This window comes from Phragmites australis, chromosome 21 (assembly GCF_958298935.1).
Source record: "Phragmites australis chromosome 21, lpPhrAust1.1, whole genome shotgun sequence".
In the NCBI taxonomy this organism is placed as follows: Eukaryota; Viridiplantae; Streptophyta; class Magnoliopsida; order Poales; family Poaceae; genus Phragmites; species Phragmites australis.
The window spans coordinates 7,733,464-7,748,334 of NC_084941.1; positions in this window are offsets into that span (position 1 = coordinate 7,733,464).

The following is a 14,871-nucleotide window of genomic DNA, read 5'->3' on the forward strand; positions in this document are numbered from 1 at the left end:
CTACCGAAGCAGAGACCCGAACTTCCCACTGGAGCCGGCGCGGGAAGGAGTGGTTGAAGCCGAGGGAGAGGCCGCCCGGGAAGCGGTTCGGAGTACCGCTGCCGAGGTGGCGGCCGGCGATAGGCAGGAAGCGCCACCGCCGCCAGCCCCCGGGGATGACCCAGACGACTCGGATGCCGACTCCGCCGCCGATTAGGCTTTTTGCAATAGTTTCTTTTTCTTTTGTTGTTGTCTTGGATGGATGTAAATATGGGAGTGATCCCTCAGAAATGCTTGTATCTTCCTTGTGAATACAATGGCAGCTTTTCTTTGGGCTCGCAACTCCAGTGTTCTTGAGTACTTAGGGTTCCTTCCGATGTTTTGCCTTAAAGCCCCGGGGAGTACTCAGTCGGACCGTTCCCGACCTTTCCATCCCCGAGAATGAAGTCGTCCCGATCGTCGTTCTTGGCGCGTTTAGCCCCCAAGCCCTCGCGAGTCCGCATCGTCTAAGTCAAAAGACAAAGACACGAACTTCCTTGCTCGGGAGATGGATCGATCCAGCACGGAACACGCCATGACCGGTGAATACTTTTTCACTTCGCGACCACTCAGTCAGTAGACCGGAGACGCGCGCGGACGGAAATGTGACCAAGAGTCCCCGTGGTTCAGTGGTGCCCGGGCTTAAGATGGACCGGACCGAGCACTGACAGCCCGCCCCTGAGGCCTAGGCTCCAGACTACTCGAGTGGCTCGAGTGATAGGATTACCCAGGGCACCCAAGGACTCAGTAGTGCTCGGGGTCCTTAAAAGCGGACTGAACACCATGACCACCACGAAGGGCTTCGGACGGACATTACCGTACGTGCGGTACACCTTTCTACAAACCGTTCTGTCGTTCCAGGAAAAAGTAGACACACGGTAGGGTTTTGTGTGCGAGGAGATCATCTCACCGGGTAGATTAAAATGCGAGGGCCCCCGAGGATGACTCGGGAACATAATATTATTGAACGCAAATTTGTCTGAATTTAACCACTCACCGGACAGCTGTCGGCCTTCCGTCCAACCGATCCAGGAGGAGCGTGTGCTTCCGAGCTCGGGGTGCCTGGGGACTTGGTTCCTTCAGCCGGAGTGCCCGAGCGTCAAGGGGCACATGAGGATCCCGGGGTCGGGTGATCTCGACCACTTATGCCTAAGCGGTAGGACCACCCGAGGACCCTTGGGGCCGATCAGCGACCTGGGCATCGAGGCCCTCGTGGTCGAGCTGCTCTTGATTGTCGGCCTGTGACTTAAGAGAGAATAGGGAATTTCTTTGCCTGGTGCGCTCTGTCAATGCGGTACTTGTTATAGACTGCTCTCGTTTTCGACCCGAGACCTCTCGAATACCCAAACCGGCGGACGAGAGCAGACAGAGGCATAACCCAGAGGTCCTATGGTCCGGTGGCACCCGGGTATGACAGACTAGACCGAGCACCGACAGCCCGTCCCGGGGGCCTGAGCTCCGGACTACTCGAGTGGCTCGAGCGATAGGATTACCCAGAGCGCCTCAGAACTCGGTAGTGCCCGGGAGCCTGCCACGACACCGAACACCACAGCCTACCATGTCGGACGTAAGTCAGCGGCAACTGCCCGCATGCATACCGATTGGGATTCTTTTATCAGCGGGGAAAATGAGGGAGCGAACTTTTTCTCGCACAATCGAGCATCTCACCAGACAGGTTAAACATACGGAATCCAGGAAAAAGAAATTGACATACGACTGAAATATTTGAGATATTGAATTTACAAATTTTACAGTTTGGGTGACTTACCCAATGGGTGGTAGCCCCCGGTCAACTTGGGCGGGGGGAAGCCCCCGGCCTGGTTGACCTGAGGCGCGAGCACGGCCGTCTACGGGTAGAACCTGCGCAGGTGCTCGATGTTCCACGGGTTCGGGAGTGGATGCCCATCCTCTGCCGCCAACCTGAAAGAACCTTCTCGCTGGACCCCGATCACGGTGAAGGGACCTTCCCACATGGGGGACAGCTTATTCTTTCCTTCGTGCGACTGGACGCGTCGGAGAACTAGGTCTGCCACCTTGAGAGACCGGGCCCGGACATGGCGCAGATGGTATCGCCACAGACTCTGCTGGTACCGAGCCGCCCGGACGGCAGCACGCCGCCGGCGCTCTTCCAGGTAGTCAACGTCGTCGCGCCTTTGCTGCTCCTGCTCACCCTCAGAATATGCATGCACCCGGGGGGAGCCTAAAGTGAGCTCGGAGGGGAGGACCGCCTCAGCGCCGTAGACGAGGAAGAATGGAGTCTCCCCGGTGGCGCGGCTTGGCGTGGTCCAATTAGCCCATAGCACGGCGGGCAGCTCGTCCACCCATCCCTTCCCCTGCTTGGCGAGCACGTTATAGGTCCGGGTTTTGAGGCCCTTCAGTATCTCCGCGTTGGCGCGCTCGACTTGCCCGTTACTCCGAGGATGAGCGACGGAGGCGAAGCAAAGCTTGATGCCGAGGTCTTCGCAGTAGTCCCCGAACAGGGCACTCGTGAACTGGGTGCCGTTGTCGGTGATGATCCGGTTCGGGATGCCAAAGCGATTGGTGATGGCGCGGATAAACTGGAGCGCCGTGTTTTTGGTCACCTTGAGGACTGGGACCGCCTTCGGCCACTTGGTGAACTTGTCGATGGCGACATAGAGGTACGCATAGCCCCCGATTGCTCGGGGGAATGGACCCAGAATGTCCAACCCCCAGACCGCGAAAGGCCATGACAGGGGGATGGTATGAAGAGCCTGAGCTGGCTGGTGAATCTGCTTTGCGTGGAACTGGCACGCCCTGCAGCGCCGAACCAGCTCGAAAGCATCCTGGAGAGCTGTAGGCCAGTAGAAACCTTGCCGGAAGGCCTTCCCGACCAGCGTGCGGAACGATGAATGGCCACCGCACTCGCCCTCATGGATCTCAGCGAGAAGCTCGCCGCCTTCTACCCGGGAGATGCATTTCAGGAGGACACCTCCTGTGCTACGCCGGTAGAGATCCCCATCTACTATGGCATAGCGTCTGGACTGCCGAGTAACTCTTTCGGCAGACGCCTCATCCACGGGAAGGAACTTTTCCTTCAAGTACCCTCGGATGTCAGACATCCACGAGGCATCTTGAGAACATTCAGCGAGCGCAGCGCACTCGCCGGACGGCGGCACCCTGACGGGGCTTCCCACTGAGGGCACCGTCGGGGTCCCCTAAAATGAGTTCGAGGTTTCCCCTTTGTCCTGTTCGGCAGGCAGGACGGAAGGCCGTGCGAGTCTTTCTTCAAAGACTCCGGCAGGGACACGCGCACGGGAGGAGGCCAGGCGAGAGAGCTCGTCGGCCAGAGTGTTGTCATGGCGAGGGATGTGCCGCAACTCCGGGCCATCGAAACGCCTCTCCAGCTTCCTGACCGCTGCCACGTACGCCGCCATTTGAGGATCCGTGCACTGGTACTCCTTGGATACCTGGTTGACCACCAGTTGGGAGTCTCCTTTGACCAGGAGGCGACGAATCCCGAGCCCCACCGCAGCCCAGAGGCCGGCGATGAGACCTTCATATTCCGCCATGTTGTTGGATGCGCGGAACTGCAACTGCACGACGTACCGGAGCTCTTCACCCGTTGGGGAGGTGAGAACCACTCCGGCCCCTGCGCCTTTCAGCGAGAGGGAGCCGTCGAAGTGCATGACCCAGTACCCGGGCGCGTCGTGCCCGGGATAGGCAGAGATCTCTTCTGGGACGATCTCGGGGACGGGTGTCCACTCTGCCACGAAGTCGGAGAGCGCCTGGCTTTTGATCGCCTGGCGACTGACAAAGTGCAGGTCGAATTCCGCCAGCTCCACTGCCCACTTGACAACACGCCCGGTGCCTTCCCGGTTCCGAAGAATGGGTCCCAGTGGATACGTGGTAACCACCGAGACCTTGTGCGCCTGGAAGTAGTGGCGCAGCTTCCGGGAAGCGATGAGCACGGCGTAGAGCAGCTTCTGAGCCTGGGGATACCTTGTTTTGGCCTCCTGGAGGACTTCACTAACGAAGTACACCGGTCGTTGTACCCAGCAGGCTCGGACGGCGGCTTTACCCAGGGGGCTGCTGCAGCCCCCAGGCTTGGCGGCATGGTCGGGGCTGGCCGGGTGCTCGGGCTCGACTCCCTGGTTGGGATGAGCAGAGTGCTCAGGCTCGACCCCTTGCTCGAGGGGAGCCGCAAGGACGGGTGAGTGCTCGGGGGCCACTGGGAGCTGGGACCCAGCACCTGGCCCCACGCACTCATCACTCTCCACCACCAGCACCATGCTCACGACCTGAGGAGTGGCCGAAACGTAGAGCAGTAGGGGCTCACCTTCAGAGGGAGCCACCAGCACGGGTGGCGAGGTGAGGTACTTCTTCATATCGCGGAAGGCCTGCTCGGCCTCCGGCGTCCAGTCGAAACGATCGGTCTTCTTCAGAAGTTTGAAGAGGGGGAGCCCTCGCTCCCCGAGCTTGGAGATGAAGCGCCCGAGGGCCGCCATGCAGCCGGCGAGACGCTGGACCTCTTTGAGTCGAGCCGGGGGTTGCATCTGCTTGATGGCCCAGACCTTCTCTGGATTGGCCTCGATTTCTCGGCCAGAAACCAAGAAACCGAGGAGTTTGCCCGCCGGCACCCCGAAGACGCACTTCTCGGGGTTGAGCTTGAGGCGGGTGGTGCGGAGACTGTTGAAAGTCTCAGCAAGGTCCTCGAGCAGGGTGGCGAGGTCTCGGGTTTTGACCACGAGATCGTCGATGTAAGCCTCGACGTTGCGGCCAACCTGTGAATCAAGGGTAATGCGAATGGCGCGCTGGAAAGAGGATCCAGCGTTGCGCAAACCAAAAGGCATTGACATATAACAGTAAGTCCCCACCGGAGTGGTAAAAGCAGTTTTTTCCTCGTCCCCTACGGCCATGCGGATCTGGTGATACCCAGAGTTTGCATCTAAAAAGCATAAAAGATCGCATCCCGCAGTTGCATCTACAATTTGATCAATGCGAGGTAAGGGGAAGGGATCTTTAGGGCAAGCCTTATTTAGGTCGGTGTAGTCCACACACATGCGGAGCTTGCCGTTGGCCTTCGGGACGATGACTGGATTTGCCAGCCAGTCGGGGTGGAGGACCTCTCGGATAATTCCGGCGTCAAGGAGCTTGCTGACCTGCTCCCGGATAAACTCCTGGCGCTCAGGCGCCTGCCGCCGGACCTTCTGCTTCACCGGGCGGGCGTCCGGGCGCACCGCCAAGTGATGCTCGATCACCTCCCTAGGGATCCCGGGCATGTCGGACGGTTGCTAGGCAAACACGTCTGCGTTAGCCCGGAGGAAGGTGACGAGCGTGCTTTTTCCTATTTGCTGCCCAGGTCACCGCCGATCCGGACGACCTGGGTAGCGCCTTCGCCCACCACGACCTCCTTCGTAGGAACAGAGGCGTCGGCGGCGAGTCGGGGTTTGGATGAAGAGGGTCCCGGACCCCCTGTGCAGCCTTCGACCTCGACCCGCGCTGAAACCAAGGCCATGTACGACTGCTCGGTGCAGGAGACGGCGCCGCCGGAGTCGGCGATCAAGGAGATGGGGCCCGCTGGGCCCGGCATCTTAACCGTGAGATACGCATAATGCACGGCCATCATGAACTTGGCGAGCGCCGGACGCCCGAGGATGGCGTTGTAGGGGAGGGGGAGCTCCGCAACGTCGAAGAGGACGCTCTCAGTGCGGAAGTTGTCCCGACTCCCAAAGGTCACGGGTAGCTCGACCTGCCCGAGGGGCAGGGAGTGCCCGGGGGTCACTCCGCAGAAGGGGAGCGACGGCCTTAGGCGCCTGGAGGACACCTGTAGCTTTTCAAAAGCCTCCTTGGAGAGGAGGTTCGAGCATGCATCATTTCATGGCATTCATGCATGCATTCATATTTATGCATGTATTAAGGGATTCTAACAATGTATCCGGCAAATGCATGGTGCTAAGTCGGAGTTTGATGTTTCCCCTTTTGTTTACAGTTCAGAATGGTTGTCACTCGGCGTGGTGGGGAAGTTCCGGAGGGTTCCGATCAGAACAACCCTCCTCCACCACCGACTATGGCGGATGTGCTCATGCAAATCGAGCAGAACCGCCAAGCGAATCACGCTCTCCTCCAGACGAACCAAGCGCTCCTGGAGGCTCTCGTGCGCAACGCGGCTCCTCATGGAGGAGGTGGAGCCGTGCGCCGAGACGACTTCTCGGACTTCTTGCGGACTCAGCCGCCGGTCTTCTCGTGAGCTGAGGATCCTCTGGATGCCGATCACTGGCTCCGGACGATCGAGCAGAAGCTCGTCCTTCTTCACTGCGAGGATCACGAGAAGGCGCTTTTCGCCGCCCATCAGCTTTAGGGCCCGGCGGGTGCGTGGTGGTCCGGCTTTCTGGCCATGCACCCCGCCGATCACCGCGTGTCATGGGCGGAGTTCCGTGAGGCCTTCCGCTCGTTTCACATACCTAGTGGTCTCATGGAGGCTAAGAGGCGGGAGTTTGAGGACCTCAAGCAAGGAGGTCGGGCGGTGATGGAGTACGTGCAGGTGTTCAACCACCTTGCACAATACGCTACTGAGGAGGTCAGCACGGATGCGCGCAAGCAACGCCGCTTCGTGAATGGCCTGAACTCGAAGATGCAGGACCGGTTGTCTGCGCATAAGTTCGCCGACTTCAACGAGTTGGTGAGCACGTCGATCACGGTGGAGCTCAAGTATAAGAGCCACCAAGAGGAGAAGAGGCGGAAGAGGGGTTCCTCGTCTTCTGTGGGCGGTAGCTCGCAGCGCGCCCGCACTGAGAGTCAGCCTCCACAGTCTCAGGTGCCGTCTGCTGGCTACCCACGGCCGATGTGGTTTGTACCACGTCTTGCGTTCTCTGCTCCACAGGGGCAGGCTGCACGACTAGCCGGCTCCCAAGTGAGCGTGACCGGTGGCTCAGGTGGTCCGTGCTTCAACTGTGGCCGCGTCGGCCATTTCTCGAGGGAGTGCCCGTATCCGAGGCCGGGAGCCGCGGTGAGTGCCCCACGACCACCGCCGGCTCAGTCAGCACCGCAGTCTTCGCAGGCGACCCACGTTCCCAATCGTGGTCGAGCTCGCCATACTACCGCCGATGAGGTTCAGGAGGGTGACACCGTCCTGATGGGTACGTTGGATATGAGTTTCAACTCTGACATCTTTTCTGCAGTGGTTTTGTTTGATTCAGGAGCCTCTCACTCCTTTATATCTTCGGATTATGTTTGGAAGAGTGGGTTGAGAGTCAGTGCTACCCACACACCGTATCTTATAGACGCCCCGGGGGCCAAAGTTCTAATCAACCAGTGTGTGAATAAAGCGGCGGTAATTGTCAACGAAGTGCCTTTATTTGTCAATCTGTTAGTGATGAACTCGAAGGGAATTGATGTTATTTTGGGAATGAATTGGCTCTCCAAGAACAAGGCTGTGTTGGACTGTGCTCGGCGAACTGTCACCCTAAATGGTCTGTCAGGTACTCGGGTCAAGTTGAAGATAAAGGGGGTCAAGTCCTGCCTGTTTGCCATAAAGGCTGTCCCCGCCAGGATTATGGAGACCATTCCTGTGGTGTGGGAATTTCCGGATGTCTTTCCGGATGAGTTGCCTGGAATGCCGCCTGGCAGGGCAGTGGAGTTCTCGATTGATCTCGTGCCCGGTGCGGCCCCGATTTCGAAGAAGATGTACAAGATGTCACCAGTTGAGCTAGTTGAGCTGAAGAAGCAGATTCAGGAGCTGCTGGCGAAGGGTTTCATTCGTCCGAGTTCCTCACCTTGGGGATGCTCGGCTCTTTTTGTGAAGAAGAAAGATGACACTCTTCGGATGTGTGTTGATTACCGTCCGCTGAATGCAGTCACGGTGAAGAATGTGTATCTGCTTCCTAGGATTGACATCTTGTTTGATCAGTTGACTGGAGCCCGAGTCTTCTCAAAGATTGACTTAAGGCTGGGCTATCACCAGATCAAGGTCCGGCCAGAGGATATTCCAAAGACAGCGTTCTCTACTCGATACAGCTTGTATGAGTTCACCGTTATGTCATTTGGCTTGACTAATGCGCCGGCTTTCTTTATGTACCTCATGAACTCGGTGTTCATGGAGGAATTGGACAAGTTTGTCATTGTTTTCATCGACGACATTCTGATATACTCCAAGACTGAGCAAGAACACATTGGGCATCTTCGGGTTGTTCTGGGCAGACTCCGAGAGCATCAGCTGTACGCCAAGTTCAGCAAGTGTGAGTTCTGGCTCAGGAAGGTGGCCTTTCTAGGATATGTTCTATCAGAGAACGGGGTGGCAGTTGACCCGAGCAAGGTGCAGGATGTGCTCGACTGGGTTCAGCCCCAGAATGTCAGTGAGATCCGGAGTTTTCTTGGACTTGCGGGCTATTACCGTCGGTTCATCGAGAACTTCTCCAAGGTTGCGAAGCCGATGACTGAGTTGTTGAAGCAAGGTAGCGTGTTTGAGTGGTCAGATGCCTGTGAGTCTGCCTTCCAGACATTGAAGAAGCTGCTCACGACCGCTCCAGTGCTTGCTCAGCCTGATGTGACCAGAGGATTTGATGTGTATTGCGACGCGTCCGGCATCGGTCTCGGCTGTGTTTTGATGCAGGAGGACCGAGTCGTTGCATATGCATCCCGACAGCTGAAGCGTCACGAGGAGAACTATCCGACACATGATCTTGAACTTGCAGCTGTCGTGCACGCTCTGAAGATGTGGCGCCACTACTTGATGGGCAACTTGTGCCGTATCTACACGGATCACAAGAGCCTGAACTACATCTTCACGCAGTCAGATTTGAATATGAGGCAGCGCCGGTGGCTTGAGTTGATCAAAGACTACGAACTGGAGGTTCACTACCATCCTGGCAAGGCGAATGTGGTCGCCGATGCTTTGAGTCGAAGGGCTCATTGTCACTGCCTTGTAGCCTCGCCGATGGATTCCACGTTATGCGACGATTTCCGGCGTCTTGGGCTTGATATGGTGCCGGATGGTTTTATTGCCAATCTCGAAATTAAGTCCACGCTCATTGATGAGATTGAGGCTGCACAGAGGGATGATAAGGGTATGGCCCGAATTCGAGAGAAAAGGAAGATCGGGCAGGCCTTGTGCTTTACTGAGGATGATCGAGGCGTTATCTGGTTTGGGGACCGTCTAGTGGTTCCGAGGGTCGAGGCGCTGAGGAAGAAGATCCTTGATGAGGCTCATGATTCGTTGCTATCCATTCACCCTGGCAGTACGAAGATGTATCAGGATTTGAAACCCCATTTCTGGTGGACTCGCATGAAGCGGGAGATTGCTAGGTATGTGTCTGAGTGCGACGTCTGCCGAAGGGTGAAGGCTGAACACATCAAGCCTGCCGGCACACTCCAGCCTTTGCCCATTCCATCTTGGAAGTGGGAAGAAGTTGGGATGGATTTCATTACCGGCTTACCGAAGACTTCGAGTGGGTATGACTCTATTTGGGTCATCGTGGACCGGTTGACAAAGTCCGCACACTTCCTTCCTGTCAGAACCACTTATTCTGCTAAGCAGTATGCGGAATTGTACCTCACTAGAATTGTTTGCCTCCATGGGGTGCCGAAGAAGATCATCTCTGATCGAGGTACACAGTTTACTTCGCATTTCTGGAGAAATTTCCAGGAGGCTATGGAGACTGAGTTGTTCCACAGCACGGCGTATCACCCACAGACGGATGGTCAGACGGAGAGGGTAAATCAGATTCTCGAAGATATGCTCCGTGCTTGTGTGCTCACTTATGGGAAGAAGTGGGACATATGCCTGCCGTTCGCGGAATTTTCGTATAACAACAGTTTTCAGGCTAGTATTGAGATGGCGCCATTCGAGGCCCTTTATGGTCGAAGGTGCCGTACGCCGCTGAATTGGTTCGAATCCGGTGAACGGGCCTTTTTGGGTCCGGATTTGGTCAAGGAGGCAGAAGATCATGTCCAGAATGTCCGCAAGAGTATTCTCACGGCCCAGTCAAGGCAGAAGAGTTATGCAGATCGACGTCGCCGAGAGCTCACATTTGAGGTGGGGGATCACGTGTACCTGAAGGTCTCACCTCTCAAAGGCGTTCGTCGATTCCAAGTCCGAGGCAAGTTGGCGCCTCGGTATGTTGGCCATTTCAGATTCTAGCTCGGCGTGGAGAGGTTGCATATCAATTGGAGTTGCCACCGTCCCTCTCCGCGGTACATAATGTGTTTCATGTCTCACAACTCAAGAAGTGTCTCCGAGTCCTGACCGATGTCGTTGATGTTGCGCCCGAAGAATTGCAACCGGACTTGACATATTGTGAGAAACCGATGCGAGTCTTGGGTGAAACCGAGCGCAAGACGCGGCGGAGTTCAATCAAATTCTTGAAGATTCAGTGGAGTAACCACTCCGAGTCCGAAGCGACTTGGGAGCGGGAAGATCAGCTTCGTTCCGAGTATCCTGAGTTCTTTGAGAATTTGTAATGCCAATGTAATATAGCGTATTTGGAATCTCTCGCATGTATGTGTTCATCTCTATGATTGAATAAAAATCTGCGTTGGATTCCATCTCATGCGTCGTGATGTCGGCTCACAACCTGCTAAGTCATCACAGCGTTCTCATTGTCCCCTCTCTGGCTCGTACCGAATCTCGGGACGAGATTCTTTTTAGGGGGGGAGGTTTGTCACGGCCCAGAGTTTCTAAACACGTAATTAAGTGCTAATGAGCATCATTTGTTTTCGTTTTGAGCCACATAGACTTGCAGTGTGGATTAAACCGAATTTAATTGAACTGGGTTTAACTGATGCGTTGTGAAGCATCTCCTAAAAATTCTATGGAACATAGGCCCGGTGACAATTTTAGAAATTAGTAGGTGCCTGGAGGAGAATATAAATGAATTTTCCCAAATTTTTGGGGATTATTTTATAGGCATAAAAATCAGCACAAGTTTGAAAAGCTTGCCTCTTTGGAGAATTTTCATTTGAAATTGGTGCAAGCTTTCTGAGTCAAACAAGTTCAAATGGGTTCCTTATGAGCTTTAGTTTCCAGCAAAATTTGTTTTGCAAATTTTGGACTTTGGGAAGGTGTTCAAATGGATGGCTAAAGTGGTGGAGATATTTTTGCCTGGCGATTACTGTTCATACGGGACCCACTCGTCATCCTCCCTCCTCACTCAGCCGCGCTGCTTCCAGAGCGCGGTGCCGGCTTTGTTGACTTCCGCGGCCGGCAAACTCAGCACGCCGTCGAGTCACCGGCCGAGCCTTCGAGTGGAAGCGTCGTCGGCCATAACCCCCCCCCCCCCTGGACACTCTCTCGTGGTGTCTCTCTTCTCTCTTCCTCGCTTGCTCTCCCGGTCGCCCAGCACACCTCAGAGCAGAGCCACGTTGCGCCGCACCGCCGGCCAAATCCGACGCGCCGTTGACAGTTTCCATCGAGCCCGAGCCCCGTGGAGCCGCAGGGAGGAGTACCCCGAGCTCCTCCGCCGTTTCCCCTCCTTCCCCGGCCGTTTCCCGCGCGGATTGGAGCCGCCCGCGCCTTCTTCCCCAACGGCGGCAGCCGAGCTCCGCCGTCCTCCGTCGCCCCGCTATTCTACAGCCTCGCCAGCCTAAACCGCTGCACGGTGAGCTTCCCCATACTCCTGTACGCCTTATGCGCGCGCCGTCTTCTTTCTGTCCCGTCGCCGGCGCGGTGTTCCGCGGTGGTTGAGTCGCCGCCGCCTCCCCACGCACGCCGCCGGTCGGGCTGCCATCGAGCTCGTCGGTCGGGAAGCGCGCCGTTAGCTCTACGCGCTCGCGTAGAACGTATTGGTGTGCTCGGCCGGGCTTATTGCGTCGCCGTTCGCCGTCGGCGTGTCAAAGCTGTGCCGCCGCCGTGCTAGTTTTGCCCCTCGCCGCCGCTCGCCGTGCTCCGGCCGTCGCCGGCGTCGACGTGTGCCCCCACCGTGACCGCGTGCTCGCGCTAGTGCCATTTTCGCCCTCGGCCGAGCCGTGCAGGCTGCCGCTCGCCGCCGGCAGCCACCGCAAGGGCCACCGGCCGTCCTCCATTTGCGCGCGCGCAGCTGCCATGACCGATTTTGACTTCGGTCAAGGGAGCCGGCCCCACCGGTCAGTAACTGGGGCTGGAGCGGTGCCGGTAGAAAAAGGTGTGGGCCCATTTGAATATTAGAGAAAATCGGAAATTGCGAAATGAATATCTGTTGAGTTGATAAATCGGCTGAAAACTTGAAAAATGCATAGGAAATTATGTAGAGCTCCAAAATTCGTGAAACCAATTTTGTTGGTTTTGTTGTAACATGATCTATCCATTAAAAATACCAGTAGCCATGAAATGTGTGCTGTGAATTATTGAGTTAATGAAATATGTCTAGGCTTTGATAATTCATAGTTAAAGTTTTGTATTTCCAAAATTGATGAATCTAATTTTGTTGGCCTTGTATTGTCATACTCTGCACATGAAAAATACTAGGTGTTGTGAAATGTATAATTAAATTTGTTCAATTAATGAAATATGTTTAATCTTCAATAATTCTTAAACAAATTTTGATAAGTCCAAAGTTGGTAAATCCAATTTTGTCAATCTTGTTAAATTATGCCATGTTCTTTAAAAATGCTAGGGTTTATGAAATACTTACTGAGGATTAATGAGTTGTTAAATGCTAAACAGTAGTTCAGATAAGGAAATCCTTAAGGCTTTTAACTCATGGCGTAAGTGCATTGCATCTCCACTGTTGTCTTACAGTGAAGCATCTTTCATTACATGTCATTCATATTCATTACATTGCATGCGTGATTCTTTTAGGGAACTTCGACGAGGCGAACGAGGCTGTCCCCGGAGGTTCCCGCAGTGGTGATTGTGACTCGGGTAGCTGTGAGCAGCAGCTAGGGCAGCAAGGCAAGCATCGTTCATATTGCACCGTGTCTACTTAAAAATTTAATATGTTATCTACGCTTATGTATACATTGCATGTGTCGGGTACCGAGTTGGGTAGAACCTATGCCGATGCATTATCCCATTTTGGTCACGTGTCATGTGTTGTTCCTAGGAGCCTAGTGGTGTCGTCGAGGTCTAATGATAGTTCGCTATGCTTAGTGGTACTTAGGCTTTCCGGTAGAAGTCGACGACGGCGTCCACCGTTGTCGCGAGCCTAGGGCTTATTACTTGTTCACACTTGTGGTTGTGTTGAGGATGAGTCGGTTTGGTGAGTGGTGAGTTGAGACGAGGTGTGGGCGGTGTTAGGGGTGTCATCTGCTCACGAGGAGTCCTCAGGCAGTTGGGGGAGGGAACCCGGACACCGTAGACCGCTTGCACCGGTTAAGCACCGATCATCGGTGTAGTCGGCTTTAGCACTTACCTTACTCACCACATGCTGATATAATGGTAGGCGAGCCGATTACCTTCGCAGACGTGGTCATGTGGGCCTCGTCATAGACGGTGTGAGTCCGGTTTGAGTCCGGGCTTTTAGCGGTATTAGTTTGCTCGGGGAGTAGTTCTAATACCGCCGTGCCGAGCTATGGTTGATCCACATGGTTGGGCCTGGTTGGGAAAGGTTGTCACGGGTAGCCCCTTGTGTGCATCTTAGCGGGTGGCACAAGCCGTATGGTCCCTGTGTCGTGTGGGTCCAGGAGTATCCCCCTGCAGGGTGTATAATCAGTTCGAACTGTCGCGCTCTCGGTCATGAGCATCGCTATCGCTTATCTCCACCGAGCGACCATGTTTGGTCGTAGAGTTTCGATGTGGGTTGTGGCATGGTTGGATTTGGGTGGTTTGGTCGGTATGTGGTCGGTGATTTGGTGGTAAGGGCTTACTTTTATACACTTGTTGTTTACATATCTGATGTGGTCAGTTGGTTGGCAGAGTTTGAGTCGGTGGTTGGTTAAGTCAGTTGCTTACACCTAGAGTCTAGGTTGCTTACCGCTTAATGAACTTAAACATGTCTTAATCCTTGCTACAGCTTTAAATGCATGATCCTTGGAGTCGAGAATATATATACTCATACTGTGTAAGACTTGCTAGTACCTTCGTACTAAGGGGTGCTGCCCTTAAGTTGTTTTCAGGTTCTCAGGTTGGCGAGGAAGAGGCGGTGTTCGGCTACTTTGTGCCTGCCGATCAGGGTGGCGGGTAGGAGTAGCACCTTCTGCTCCGAACTCCGGCGCTTTTGGTATGGAGCCTAAGGGCATACGGCTCCATACTCTTTTGTTGTATAGGTTTATCTTCCGCTGCGTAGTTGTTGTTGTTCCTCTTTTGTTGTAAATTGTGGAAGCAGTTGCATGTTTAATAATTGTAATCCAGTTTAATTATTTGCTCTCTATTAAACTGTGTTGTGATATTTGAGTTGGAAGGCATGTGTTCCGATCCTGGGCACAAAACACGTGCCGGGACTACCGGAATGGTATTCTGGTTAATCGTCGAGGTTGTGATCATGAATAATGATCCTCCTGATGATTAGTTAGAATACTATTTGGACGGTTCCTCACAGTTTCTCGCGGGCGCTCGAGAGTGACGCGGGCATCCTCGTGGCCCCTCCGCTCGTTGAGACGCAAGCGGAGGTCCCGAGCTTCGGACACGGCCAGGGGGGCGGCGCTCCGCCTGGAGGCCCCCCGGCCCGTGCGGATGTTACCCGTTGATGAGCCAGTTCTGGCAGCGCCACGCTGGGTGGTGGTGCGAGAACTCCCGGCCAGCACCTGGCGGCGAGCAGTGCCGACCAGGGCGACGACATCTTGGATCCACCGGCCTTCCGGAGTATTCGGCGTTGCCTGGACTGGTGGGTGCCTGAGGAGAGCATGCGCCGCAAGCAGTGCGCTTCCCGGGCTGGCCTCGCTAAAGGCGAGTCTACGCCGAAGTGGCACCCGGTGCTGTCCAGAGGCGGACCTGGCGGCCGGGGTTTCGACCACCTGCTGGGGGTCGGAGGGTGCATCAGCGGC